This window comes from Hevea brasiliensis, chromosome 2, assembly GCF_030052815.1.
Source record: "Hevea brasiliensis isolate MT/VB/25A 57/8 chromosome 2, ASM3005281v1, whole genome shotgun sequence".
NCBI classification, from domain to species: Eukaryota; Viridiplantae; Streptophyta; class Magnoliopsida; order Malpighiales; family Euphorbiaceae; genus Hevea; species Hevea brasiliensis.
The window spans coordinates 101239575-101255310 of record NC_079494.1 but is presented as its reverse complement, the minus strand read 5'-3'; the positions used below and the strand labels follow the sequence as shown (position 1 = coordinate 101255310).

Below are 15736 nucleotides of genomic sequence, written 5' to 3'. Positions count from 1 at the left end.
GACTATGACTACACAGTAAAAAGGTTGTACTTAATCTTTTTAATAGGATCTTTACTCAATATTAGACCCTAGTTAGAATTTATTTTTTTAAGAAAGCCAATATAACACTATCTATATTTATAATATTTTTTTATTTATAAAATGCATATCTAAAATATACAATATAAATTTAATATTTTAAATCAAAATATTAAAAATTTAAATAAATAAGTAGTCTAATAAAATATAAAATTTTTTAATTTTTTACAATATCATATAAAATTATATTTTTTTATAAAATTAAAAATTAATTTAATTTTAAGTCTACAACACCATAATAAAACTATAATTTTCACAAAATTAAGGGTTATGATACTCTCCAGCCCTCGGTCATTGATTCCCCCTTGCAATAAAAACAGAATTTAAAAGATCATTGTGCTTGAAATCATTATGTGGGTCCTTAAAAATCATGAGGCATTCACCTTTTCATCCTCATGCTTTGCATAGTGTTTCAATTTCTCTCATTTTTATAAGTCAAAATTTTCTACCAACTTACGATAAAGATATATTTCAATGATTAACATTGTGTACTGTTCAACAACCTTATTATGGAATTTTTTTTTATACAATTAAAATTCTGAATACTACTGTAATTCTGAGTACCACTTTAGTTTTAATTGAGGGGTTGATGTTGATTGCACTAACTATAAATTCTTTTCATCAAGCAGGGAAATATGCTAATTCTTCATGTGACGAAGCTCTCTCTTGAGTCTCTTCAGGGATATCCGATCGAATCAGGACAATACAGAGCTCTACTTTTCCTCCAAACAATGGCTTCCACAATTGCTTTTTTGCTTATCAAGAAAGGTCCTTCAACTTGCTCAAATACCAGCATTGCACAAAAGCAGTGCCTTAGTTGATCTACCTTGGATTCCAATCTCTCTCTCTCTCTTCCCCCCACAACCCCCCCTTTCTCTACTTCCTGAAAGCACTTTCTGCATTGAAGTTGACCATGTCTTTTCTTACATAAAGAAGGTATAAAGATTCTCACCTTTCCAGCCATTGAGAAGATTATGAATTGACGGTGTATAGCAAAACCAACAGTTTGTAACTCGGATTTTTTTTTTTTCATATAAATGAAAGGCATTATTAAGAAAATCCATGGTATGAGGAGACAACATTTATAAATGAATTCACAGCACAAACAAGACCTGTGTTGATTGCAGCATTTGGAATTACATACGCAATGGCTGCATCCATGGGTGCAAGGAAATATCCTAAACTAAAATTACTAAAACTAGTTCTACTCATCTCACCAGCAAATCCTTGTGCTTGCAGACCCCTTCCGCTGATTTCTCCATTTATTAGCAAGCCTTTGAAAAATCGAGGGCGAGCCGGTGTTATCGAATGCAAGTATTGCTCACAAAAACCAAATGTGGGAAGAAGCTCTTAGACTCCTCAGCAATGGAAATAATAATCTCTGCCAATAATTCAGCATGATTCACGGATAAAGATATATCAGTAAGTACAATGTTAAACACTTTTTCTCTTTTTGTGGAAAGTTTAGCAAGAAAATTCAACAGTAAAACACATCCTGGAAATAATATCTAGTTCCAAATTTCTTACTCGAGCATTTGAGTTATGTATAAAGCACAATTTGAGAAACTAATCTTGACTGTTTCGATTTTCAGTATTTTGCTAAGCCAAAAGCACACTCAGAAATTTGGAGCATCCTTGAAAAAAAAATGGCAACAGAGAAACTTCTAAAACGCCTGGAATCATATATTTCGAAATTATTTTCTTATTTCTTTCTCATAATTACTAAATACAGCTATATCCAATTACTACTTTTCAGGATGAAATGCTATAAGTATTAACTAAAATTTTGACAGCAACAAAGGCAGCAGGGATATTAAGGATTATTTCAATCTTATAGGAGAATATAGGTGCTGATAACAACTCTACAAGGCTTATGAAAACTGTACTTGCTTTTAAAAATATATGCCACTTCATGAGTGAAAATAACAATGAACCAGTAAGGAAGAGTTATAATAAATTGATAACATTGTGCTTTGGGGGCCAGATTAACAGGGAGGTATAATTCAAGACTGGCATAAAGCACGATCATCTCTTCACATTCAAATTCGTATATGCAGAACAAAAGCATATTGTTTGCCCTAGTTTTATTTGTAACTTATTTGGAATTAGCTAAGATGAAATGTTGTGCCATTCTTTCAGAGAGGCTAGTTTTCTGTTATGAAGCCACAACATGAATATGTCATGTAGACATCACATCAATCAGCTTTAGGGTCACCAAGAAGTCAGCAAATGAGATTAGGCAGCAAAAACTTGTGATTCAAACAGCAAACTATCCTATGGAGAGTAGAGACTGGCAATCACTGAAGAAAGCAATTGCCAGGAGGTCATCAAGTATCTAATAAGTTATTAAAGGATCACCTTAACGAGGTGATCACCAAAGAAATTAAATCAAAATGTCTAAGAGCTGATCACAAACAGTCAAGTGTTACTCGGACAAGTACTTCTCCACTGTCATAGGACTGCTATCTCCACAACACAAAATATTGAATTTGTGCAGCAATAATAAAACGCTCTTAAGTTGTCTAATTTTATTTGATCCTTAGCTTAGTTTAGCCTCTGTATCCTTGACTCATTATTTTCATTACTGACTTATAATTGTTCACACCATCTTGTAACATAATGTGCTAGAAATTTTGAAACAAAGAAATTGTCATTTAATTTGTACATTTGCCTAAAGAAATCAAATTCTTTGGAAATTCTACCTCCTAACATGCTTGTGCAAATTTTCATTGTAAATGCCATACAGCACATGCTCTTCAGTGATTGACAGTCGTCTATGAGGGAAATTTGAAGTCAACAACACTTCAACAGAAAGCAGTCTTAAAAAACAGAGGAAAAAGATATGTGATCCAATTATGATGTTATACCCATTAGGGATTCTGCTTAATTTGCATTACCATTTTCCTTGTCATTTCATTTTAAATTCTTGTAAGTTTTTGAAGTTTGGGGAATTATCTAGGAACCATTCCCTTTGAGAACTGGGGGAAAATTTTAACTCGAGGTGTGAGATTTGGATGATAAACAGAACTTGCTTCTAAGGTAAAATAAGTAATAGGCATAGAAACTATCCATTATATTGACATAATAATTATCATTGTGCTTGCACTTAAAGCTGCAAAAAAATAATAATATTCTAAACATCGTGCCAGTGAATTGAATTGGAAAATTGTGTGTTCAAACTCACCATATAATATTGTCCCAGTGAAGGAAACCAGCATGGCCTCTAGCATTTGTAAATTTGTATACAGCACCCAATACTAGTGACAGAGGAAAAGAAAAGAACCATCAATATGTCCAATTTAAAACCATTAAATGTAGAGAAACCTATTAGTGAAAACCCACAATAAGTCAATAACACACACAGAGGTCAGTAAAATAAAAAAAAAAGGAATGCAGAGATCAATGTGGTTTGGAAAGTGTGTTTACGTCCATGGACAGTTGCCTATTAGTACTAAGAGGAGAATAGTTCAACCCTATTTATAGAGATTCAAGAGTTATTATACAAGTAGGATGAGGAAGACTTATATTACAAAATAACCACCTAAAGGTGCTCCAGCCCCTCCTTATGGAACCGCCTCCACTTTACCAGGGTCCTCTAGTGGACAGCAGTTTTCTCTAACAAATATGAGCCTCAAACTCAACAATACCAAACTGCTTGAGCCATAGAAACTGTAAAAATATAGTTGAAGAGTGAGGTTTAATACCTTCATAACTTCCAAGAACGGGATCTTCTGATAACAAAAGGGGTGTATCCAGGTCAACAAACCTACAAGGAAAATTTGTAACTGAACAATAAAAAAGGAGAGTATTTATACTAAAAATGTAAATAACAAATTTTTGTGAATGCAATAAATGTCAACTCATAAAATAAAGAGCTAATTATGTATGATTGCCATTTGCATCACCATAAAATTATAAATTCACTGCCCTTACTTGAAACATCCAAGGCCAGCAGCAAGGTAACCTGCAAAGCCCATGGCCAGCCTAGTCTCAACCATACCACCAATCATTAAATCCAATCCTGATGCCCTAGCTACCTCAATAATTTCAAGTGCCCCAACTACTCCCACTTTGGCAAGCTTGATGTTAATTACATCTGCAAGATTTCCTTCAACTATTCTCTTTACATCAGCTAAACCTTGACATCTTTCATCAGCTGCAACAGATACCCCATACTTGCTTTTCGCAATATTAGTAACATGACCAAGGCCTTCCCAATCATCTCTATGAACTGGCTGTTCAAAGAGAATAGGAGTAACTTGCATTTCTGCAAGAAGAGTATACTAGTTCAAGTTAGTTTCACAAGTAAAAGCCTAAATACTTCTTTAAATTGGTTAAATACAACTATGGTGAGGCAGAGGGAAAGATAGATCATTTGCATAAGTGAAGAGTTCTCTCTAAACTTAGATCATATGCATTTCGCTAGAATTGCATGAACATAGCAGCTATGCAAGTTTGGTAATAGGAAGAACTTGCAATTGGACCTAGACTGCAGGAAAAGTAGCATTTCTTCGACTCTGTGCTGCTTTTCCCAAACATTGTGATGTAGCAAAATCTGCACTAGGGCATGTCTAAAATGCTCCCCATGTGTTTATAAATCAAGAAAGAGAAACCCAAATAATGTGCATGTCAATAACTACTCTCTCTATATTCTGATAGTTAACTTAGGTTATCCTCTACCATGTAATTTTTCCACAACTTCAATAGCTTCCTTGGGTTTGTATCCCTCATTAGCATCCAAGATAAAGAAGCAATCAGGGTAGGCTACACGTATGGCCTGAAGAACTTCAATGTCTGCCTTTAGGTTCTTTCCCACCTTGAGTTTCAAAGTTTTGAACCCTTGTTTGCAGTACTTTGAAGCCAATTCAGCAGCTTCAGCTGGTGAAACAATGGGAATCTGCATGTATAATGTGGATAAGACTACTTTTCAAGGATGAAGCTTTTGCTTATTTTACCTTGAGTATACGTTTCTCATTTGTGAAGCAAATTGTTAAATGCCGAAACAAAAAAAAAAAGGGCCACCAGTGGCACCTAGTGGTTTTCACGTAAATGCATTATAAACCAAAAAGAATAACTGCAGAATTACTACCAACGGCACTGAACTGTTATATCAGCAGTTATGCTATCTGAAACTCCACCAAATAGTCTCTATAATGGTATGCTAATGCTATTAGCTGCTGCGTCAATCAACGCCATCTCAACTCCAGCCCTAACCTTTTGGTGCAAAAACAAATTACTTAGTATTAAGAAATAAAACTCCCTTATAAGTACAAAAATGAGAATGAAAATAAACAATAAATTAAGAAAATAAAAGTCCATCAGAAGATTATTGTATATAGTAGCACACAAGCTTCACATATCCAAGATGTCTATTCAAACCTAATCAGTATACAGCGCTTTCAGCTACAATAGAACTTGTTCTCCATTAGCAAGAGGAGCACAATATATCACCAGAAGTACAGATATGTAGATCAAGAATATATGATTATACATTCATAATGTGTGCCACCGCTATCTTCCCAGAATTAGTTGACCATTAAGTTCAATTAAAATCACACTGGCTACCAATGTCAGAAGACTAGGACTAACTTTTCTAATTAAAAAATTTAAATTTCATTGTCACCGAAGAATTTGCACATCTATCGGTTTCTTCTCATCACAGCCATAATAAAATGAACGTACTCATTCATTCAATCACTCAAATTGTGTTTGTGGAGGTAATGGGGTAGGGTGGATATAAATTTTAAATCTCATAGTTCACTTCTACTTTGGATTCCATAGCATGGAATTTCATTGTTTCTCAACCAGGAATAATCCTTATCCAACCAATCAATAAACCAAAAAGTTCATCACTTCAAAATTCAAGAAATGAATAAGACAAACAATCACCAAACCAACAAAACCATAGTAACTGACAAGAAAAACCATAACTACACCACCCAAAACACAAAAAGCAGTAAAAAAAATTTCAATTCTACATACAGAAGCAAACTCATGCCCAGGAAGAATCCCGCCAATCTTCTCCAAAAGCAAGCCTAACGTCATTGGCGGACAGCTCCTTAGCAACTCACAGGCCTCCGCAGCCTTAACCATAGCTGTAGGCTGATCCTCTGCAGTAACAAACGGCAATATCTGGGCCTCACCCCACCCCACAGACCCATTACTCAATTCAATCCTAATAGCCACATTCTCTACTTTATCCAGCCTAGACGAGGCTATTGTAAATGGAGCTATCAAAGGCACGTTTAGCAGCCTATTTTCTGCTCTCTCCACATCCACTGTCAAAGTTTCCATCAGGCCTCTAAACCCAAATGTTTTGGGTGTTACTGCAGCCATTGATTTGGTAGCATAGAGCTTACAAATGGGTCTAGTTTGTTTCGAAGTTTTTGGAATCTTGAAAAGTTTTAGATGGGTTTAAAGGGAAAGATGGAACGACCCAATTGAAAGCATCTGTTCGAATTGGAGTTTTCGATTCAGGTGAGTTGTTTTGGAGAGGTTTCGATTGAATTGTGAATGACAGAAAGTCAGTAACGTTAGGAACTGCCCTTGATGGTGTCCATATTATTGGATCGAAGGCCATTAGGTTAGGTTGGCCCCTTTTTTTTTTTATATTCAACGGTCAATATTTCTTTTTTCCTTCGGAGGGTGGTGCATGTGTTTGTATGCTAATATAAAACAGAAAGGTGCAAGATGTTGATATGGAAAAGAAATTTATTGGTGTGAAATAAAAAAAAAAGTAAAAATAATAAAAAGGTATCTTATGGTTTAGTTTATTTTTATTTCAGAGTCTGAGATTTATTTTGTGATAAAATAGTATCATATGATAACATTTTATTAGCAAACACAATATTTTATCTGACACTATTAATTTTTACTGATGTAGTATTAAAATAATATTTTTAATTATTTTTATTAATGAAAAAATAATTCACACACTACTAAAATATTTTATATAAGAAAGATATTTTATTGATTTTAGGCATGGTAATTCTGTAAGTGAGTTACGCTGATATGGAGTTTTGCATGAAGACCTGACTTTTAGAATCATTATGAATAGATTTTTGAATCTGGAGTTTGTACTTTCACTTTCAAAATCACTATCAATGATGATTGATTCAGCATAAAGTCCTGGGTGAGTTATTGGATTAGTATTACTGAGAATTTAGATAAAAGTAATAGTTTCGTCATTGGAGCGACTAAATTGAACCGATGTCTTTGGTTGGCTAACCACCTATTCTTCATTTTTATGAGATGGTCGATATTTTTCTTCACTTTGAGCACAACTTTCATCAACATTGCCTTGAGGAGTTTGTGGCTGAAGCTACTCATTGAACTCCATAGCACTTCTAGACACCGTGTCAAATTCTTTTGTCCTAGAAACTTAGGCATCATAAAATACTAGAATTGAAAATTTGAGTTTTTTAAAGAAAATATGCATAAACTTTTTCATAGTATTCCAAAAGTGAAGGATCTCAAATTCAAATTATTTCCTAAAAGTTAAATAATTCACTTGATTTACTAATGATGCAAACTTCATGGTACCACTTTATCACAAAATGAACTACAGATCTTGAAGTGAAAATAAATGAAATTGGTACTTTTTTATAATTTTCACTTTTTTATTTTATGTCAACAGATTTCTGTTCCACATTAGTACCTTTTTGTTTCATGTCAACACCTTTTAATAAAGAAAAGATGAAAAGTCATATTTTGCTAACGGTGCGAACCTTAGGATAACACTTTGTCACAAAATAAATCACAAACCCTGAAGTTTTTTTATAATTTTTCCTAATAATAATAATAATAATATACAAATTAAAAATATAAATTTTATTTTACAAAATTAGTAATATGAATCCATTCTCTATGGTTGTGTGTGCTTGTATTATAGCTTATTTGGCATTTTGTTGAAACCGTTATTGATAAAACCACTTCTTAAATACATTAATTGGAGAGTATTAAAAAATAAATAAATTAAATTTGACAAGTTTTTATTACAATAACTCTAAACAATTAAAACAGTTTTTTAAACTATTTTTTTAACAATATTTATTTTTTATTCAGAAAAATAATTTTGATTCTTAATCCTTAAAGTCAAATAGACGCTTATTGTATTGGAAGAATTAAAAAATATTTTGTAGTATTAATTTTTTAATTGTTTTTTAAAAATAGCAAATTTTTAATTTACATATGTGTTTTTCATTGTTTTTTAAAAATAGCAAAATTTTAATTTACATATGTGAATTTTTGTATAGGTTTAAATTATTTTTGTTAAATAGTTTGAAAAAATTAATATTTATAATAAAAATGAGAAATTCATGAATTTAATGATACACCTTAAATTAAAAACAATATATTTTTTTTGTTTAAATTTATATTAAAAAAGAAAAGAAAAGGAGAAAGAAGAAGAATATAATTTTGTTTTGAGTCCATCATATTCAGTTGAAGGCCGCTTAGAATTTTATGTAAATTATACTAGCCTCTTAATTTATACGAATTTGATTTTGATGATAGAAAACTTATATAAAATCTAACTGCCAAAGCTTTACCTTTCAAATTCAAATATTTGAGCAAGGTTTATAACATATTTGTAAGGTTTTTAAATTATATATATAAAAAAAATTCCTGATTGATTTACAAAAATTCAAGTTTCCAAAAGCGAAAGATAAATAGTTATGAACTTAATTTGCTGCTTTTTGAAAATTAGTTTGCTAATGCTGTGTTTAATTTTGATAGAAATAAAATTAGTTAGCTAATTTCAAAACTAGTTTGCTAATTTTGTTTTTGTGCAAATTGGATTGGTTGTGTCTAAATAGATCTCATAAAATATATTTTATAATGATTTTTTTTTAATTGTTAAAGATATGAATAAGTTTTTTTATTTATTTGCATTAAAAATTATTTTTTATTATTTGCAAGTGAACTTGTTTTTCATATTTTCTTTTATTTTCCACAGGAAAAACTGAAATTCTCTTAAAAAATGAAAATGGAAAGTGAAAAATTGTCTCCTGCAAGTAAATAGACTCTTAGTTTTCAAAAAGTATATATATATATATATATATATATATATTCAACTATTTTCACTTAACGAAAGCGAAGGAAGCATGCTATGACGTATAGAATTGATAGGGATATTGTATTTGGAGTGGCTTGTTGGTATCTTTGAAACAAACAAAATAGAAGAATTTTTGCAGCAGATGTGAATGCCAAATTTGTGAATGTTAAGAGTGTTATCAGCCATGCTAAAAAATTTGAAGAATTGATGAAGCGAGTCTAAGCTAGTAGTGGAAATGATTCTTTGAGAGTTAATTCTTTGATGAGTTGGAAACCTCTCGCAGGAGATTTATTTAAAATCACGCAGATTGTTCTCGAAGATCATATACTTGTGAAGCTTTCGCAGGAGGATTGATAAGATATTCGAATAGCCAGTTGTGCAATGGTTTTGTTGTTAATCTTGGGCTATGCTCTATCTTAGCAAGCAGCTAAGTTATGGGCCATCTTGGAAGGGATTAAATTGGCTGGGCACATGGACCTTCGGAAGTTGTTTATTGGAGGTGATGATAAAGTAGCTATTGCTATCCTTCATGGGCAAATTGAGTGTCCCCTGATGCTGCGTTCTTTGGTTAATTGGGCGAGAATGCATGCTATTGGTGATTGGGATATTCAGTTTGCTCATTATTCAGAGAAGCTAATTTCTCAGCTAATTGGATTGCCAGTTTTTCTTTGGGTGTCCTCCACTTTGACAGGGCACCAAATGGGATTCAACCTTGGTTAGCTCATGATCTTTGTGGTGTTGGTTACTTTAGGAGTTCTGTTCCTTAGTGTTTGTCTTTGACCATCTTGGCTCTTTTCTCTAGCCAAAAGAACAAAAGCATATCAATCGTTGTAGAATTCTTGAGTTTATTTAAGAGTTTTCAATCTTGAGCCTTAAACATATTCTTATTCCTATTTGCCAAATCCTCCCTCACCTGTGGACACCTAATTTTTTTCCTATCCCTTAAATGCATGCTTTGTAGAGGACAAGAAATCCTAAAATACCCCAAAGGCTAATGGAATGGCCAAAAAGTAATAAAATAAATTAATAATTCATTTTAGGAAATTAGAAGTGCATTTTACGAAATTAGGAATTAATTTTAGGAAATTAAAAGGTTTTAATGCTAAATTAGACTTTAAAATGTATAGAACCTATGTCATTTAAATTAATAAAATAAAAATAAAAAGATAAATAAGGGATAACTATCCCTAGTTGGCTGAAATTTATAAGGGATAATTATGCCTCATTTATTTTATTTGTTTATATATTTATCTTATTTTTTAACTTCAAATTCTAGAGGGGTTACAATTAATTTACCTTATCACTTAGTGCCCATAAATGCATTACTTATTTTTAGAGCTAGTTGAAGGCATTGGGAAGCGTGAATTAGGGGTCTAAGGATTGGATTTCAAAATTTTTTCTAGAGTTTCATATATACATACCAAGTGTGTTATGCTCATAACCAATCTTTAACACCTAAAGCTTGTTAAAACACACTTTTAACACGAATTAAACATTCATTTGCCATCAAGCATTGTTGTTTAACAATTAAATAAATTAAAATCCTAACTAAAAGAGAATTTGAGGACTCTAACCTCTTGGGGCACAGAATCAACTTCTTACTTCCTTTGGAAGTCTTAAGAGTGCCAATTGAAACTCCTCTAGCTTATCCACCATAAGCTTCACCAAGTTCACCAATGGCAGTCTAAGTCTCTCCTTTTGGTGATTAGCCAACCACAAGATGCAGGGGCTTTTGCTTTAGGTGAGGTTCTTTAGGATGTATGTAAGCTAGAAACTCTTCCTAGCACTTTTGATTCAAAAGAAAACAAGTTTCTCTTTATGAATCAATGGAAGAAATGAAGAGAGGGAAATGAGAGGTTGTTGCCATCCAAGTTGAGGGAAGAAGAAGAAGAATTATTCATAAAACTTGTCTTCATCTTATCTCATAAAATATGCAAAACAAAATATATTAATGGTATTGCCACTTGTCATTTTCTTATTTAATCTAGCTTTTAGTTGTCTTAATCACATTAAGCCACTTGTCAAGCCAAGATTAAAACTTCAAAAGTCATCTTCCATCAATGGAAGACAAGTGACACACTTTTATGAGTACCATGTATCACTATCTCATGGTGCCACATGTCACTATGTGAAAATACCAAAATGCCCTTGCACACATTTTTGAGTTGTCAACTCAAAATTGTAATTTTTTCCTCAAATTAATTCATATCACATATAAATTAATTAATTAATTAATCTCCATCAATTAATTTCACAATTAAATTTATATTTAAACTCTTTAAATATAAATCCAATTTATATTTAAACTCTCTAAATATAAATCCAATTTATATAATACATCCATATCCAAGATTTGATTTCAAGTCATGCTAGGGACTTTGTAATATTATTGCAAACCAAATCTAATTAATTAATTAATTAAATCATAATTTACTTGGTAGTTAACTTGTGTAGGTGTGTGACTTACTAAGCTCATTACTAATTGGCAATGAGAAATGATATTAACTCTTAATATTATTGAAACTCTTCCTTACCGTAAATGATTTCTCTATATCATTTTAGGCATCTCATAGACCATGATTGACATCTAGCATAGCATGCCACGGCCACCCAATTAGTAATAAAGAATACCTTAAAATATGAACCTTTAATCATACGTCACCGTACATTAAAATCCCTCCGTATTATGTCCCAATCCCATTAAGGGTCATGGTAGAGTCAAACTCCTTATCATGGAATCTTATGCACTCATTTGAAATCTAATTCTTGACATATAAGACTTTACCATTAGGAAACATCTTTCCTGACAAAGTCATCTGTGCAGGCCAGGAACTTAATCTTGTCAAGAACAGCTCAAATCCACATAGGACTTTTAATCCTATTTACTCAAGGCTACGGATCCCTTCTTGACTGAATATCTGTCCCAATATATAACTGATATGAGCCAACACACACTAAAATATCCATACATAGTACAAATATGTAAGTGGTATTAAACTCAAACCACCTATATAAGAGACAACCGTGTTATCTCAGCTCTAAGGATTATATGCACTAGTATGACACAGATAACATTTTACCAAATCAAGTAAACGTCATGTTCATGTTATCTGTACGCCACAAGTTTGGCCTACTTATCTCATAAGTGCCCACTGTGTTTATCCCGATATCTTATATCAGATGGTATGAGACTGACCATCTCATATACATCAGCATCCTATACTGGTAAATGGAGATAAATAGAGGTGTCAGCTCTTTGGATATAATGTGCCCACCAAAATATCCTTTATCTACGAACTTTGATTTATAGCAAATGTCCCATATATTCTGTCATTCATATTCTTATCTCATAAGAATAGAATATATAACATATTACTAATAGACAATTTCAAATAAATATGATATGATACACATAATATTTAAATGAAATGTTAATTGCCATTAAAATATTTATAATGTCATTTACAAGGTACAAGATTAGTGTATGCTCTAAGGCACATACAACTAACACTAGTATGGTGAAAATATTAGGGGAAATTCTATCAAATTGGTGTGGGAAGAGCTATTAAGAATTGAATTTTTTTCCCAATTTTCAAATTCATAATTGATTTCTATAGTTATCACACACACTTTTCGACTAGATTTCACATAGATGTTAGGTTTAATTAATGAATCCACCACCAAATTACTTTATTTCATTGCTCACTACCATTCCTAAGTTCTTCAAGTGCCAATGGAGTTCTCACATTTTAAGGGAAAGTAATCAATTGAGGTAAGATCTAAATGGATACTGAAATACTCCATTACATGGATTCTCATAGTTAATTTTTGAATTTACTTTTCAGCATGTAAACGACCTACTTTCCTTCAAAAAATATTTTCAATGGATTCATTGGATGTTTTCCACATGAAATAGTTTTTTGAATCACTCCAAAAGCTATTTTTTATAATTAATTATGATTTTTCAAAGTTCTTATTCAATGACACCCGATTTTGCATGTACCTGAACTTTAAAAAATTGTATCTAGTTTGATTCTTCTCTTTTTAATTGATTCTTTTCCTATATTTGTGTTTTAAGATGTTATGTTTGATTCCATACTTTTCTATTTTCCAAACTCATTATAGATTTATATGCACAATTTATTTTAGAAAAGTGGTTAGATCTGTCACAATTTCAGGTTTTGTGCATTAATTTGTATTTGCATACCAATCCATGCATGGTTTGTTTGGTTTCTTTTCTCCATGTTTTTTCACAAAATTACACATTGATTGACTATTTTTCATGCTTTTTACAATTTTATTATCTAGAATCAAGTTAATTGCATTTAGGTCTGATTAATTCATTTTTGCATGCTTCATATGAATATGAATGGTGCGTTTCTTTTCTCTATGTTTTAGCACATGGTATTAGGGTCATGTACATATTTTTCTAGGTTTTTCTATTTAATTTTCTATTTTTTTCCAAATTTTTTCTTTTTACTACTCAGATCTATGAAATTCAGCTAAGTTGATGTGTTTTGATTAAATTAGGTTTCTTTTGTGTTTTAATTTGTTTCTAACTCTTTTTGCCTGTGTTAATCAAAATCCTAAAATCAGGTGGATATGGATTGAAAAGTGTAGTTGGCCTAGGAAACCACTTTTGGCCAAAATTCATAGTGATTTAATAATTAATTTTTAATTTTTAATTTTCATTTTTTTTAGTTTATAAATGATTAATTAAATTATTTAAAGCCCAATCCCATTAAGGACTAATGGTACATACTAAAGCATTAATTCTAGAGACCTAGAAGACTATTTTCACTAGCAAATGGAGGATTTAAGCTCAATAAAGCCCAAGATAGAACCCCAAGGTCTCTTGTATGAGGTTAATAGGCCAATGGCCTTGTAATAGGATAAATTTTATTTTATTTTCATTATGCGAAAGGCCTTTATAATTATTTTGGAGATTCTAATTTTCCTCCTCCCTCCTTTCTTTAGTATTGGTTTAATTATTTTTACAGTTGTTTTATGTATGTTTAATTAACTTTATGCATGGAATGTGACTTAGTATAAAACATTAATTATGACATAATAAGTATGATAGAAACCCTAGGATCTATATAGATAGTGCATATTTAGGACCTCCCTGCTTGCTCCATCGTTGTTCAACAATCTCATTGTGTTTATTTCTTTGTTCTAATATGTGTTGTATGACATGTAAATGAACCTAGCATGTAATCATTTTAGGAACATGCTAATTAGGGCAACTAGGTAACTTTGGTAAATCATTTAAAATAGAAACATGGCAATGCTAGGGAAATTCTTGTGCATGATTATGGTTGATTGTTTTGAATAATTTATATGTGTAATCTTTTGTTTGCATAAATGTGTGTTCAAGGAATTAAATAAAAGATGACAAGACAGGCTTTAGGAAACAATTAGTAGAAGCCGGCTCTAGTTCTAAGGTAAGCCTAGGCAAAGAGGATGCCTAACACCTTCCCTCTCTCGCACCCATTATTGATGTGGTGTTAATTTATATAAAATATTAAAGACATTTTGTTATTATTTTATTGATTTTAGCATGTCTTTATTTTATTTATTAATGTTTTGGTTTAATTTAGTTATTCTTATTAATTTTATGCTTAAAGAATTAATTTTTAGTTTATTAGAATAAATTAAATTTATTTTGGCCAATTGAAGAACATTTGCAAAAATTTAATTAATGTTGAATTGTTATTAGGCATGTGAAGTCCTTTTAGATTATGCAGGAGAAGATTGCAACTACGGGCCATGTATTGGTGCAAAGAGGTATGACCAATAAGGAGTTGAGGATCAAATTCACTCTAAAGCAATCACAACTAGCCGAAAATTGGGATTTAAGCCATGTGCTAATGGTGTGTTCGGGTTAGCTACGTCCTTTTGTCGAACCCTATTATGATATAAAACATATTTTTATCTGGAGAGGATTTGTGGGAGGCTGCAGAAAAACTCTAAGAATATCGACTGAAGCTAGGGATTTTTCAAGCATGGAGCAAGGGAGATGGAAGTGAAGACTACCTAATCTACAATTATCTAGAGTTTTTATCTCCTCCTCTGTTTATTTTGGATTTAATTTTAGAAATCATTGTTAGGATGATTCTAGACTTTTATTCAATTAAACTTAGATTTGATTATTTAGTAATGTTGAATTAAATTTGTTTCTAGGGTACTTGATGTAGCTTGGATTTAATTTTTATTTCAGAGATTTTGTATTACTTTTCTTTATTAGTGCAATTTTTATTATTTGCACTTAATGCTTTTGGTATCAACCTTTGTAGTATTTGATTGATCTCAATTCATAATTAGTACTGGAAAGAAAAGTTGTGCATTTGTGAATAATAATAAACGTCATATGAATACTGATTGAAACGAGAGCAGAAGGTTTGACCTGTAAGATTTTGGGAATAATCATAGTAATTAGCGAATTAATTAAGATTTATTTTATTATTGAGAGATAGATTATATGTTTCAATTAATATTTTTAATAAGTCTCAGGAGGGATTATTAAATAAATTACGATTATTAATATTTGCATTGATAATTAAATTTGGATTGCTAAGCAGAATAACTAGAATTGATAAATAG

The 15736-nt window shown here is 31.5% G+C and overlaps 1 pseudogene; it reads right to left on the bottom strand.

The window, feature by feature from the left end:
- Positions 1–3258: 3258 nt before the first annotated feature.
- On the bottom strand, positions 3259–6658 carry LOC110672920 (L-Ala-D/L-amino acid epimerase-like; annotated as a pseudogene).
- Between the last annotated feature and the right edge of the window lie 9078 nt (positions 6659–15736).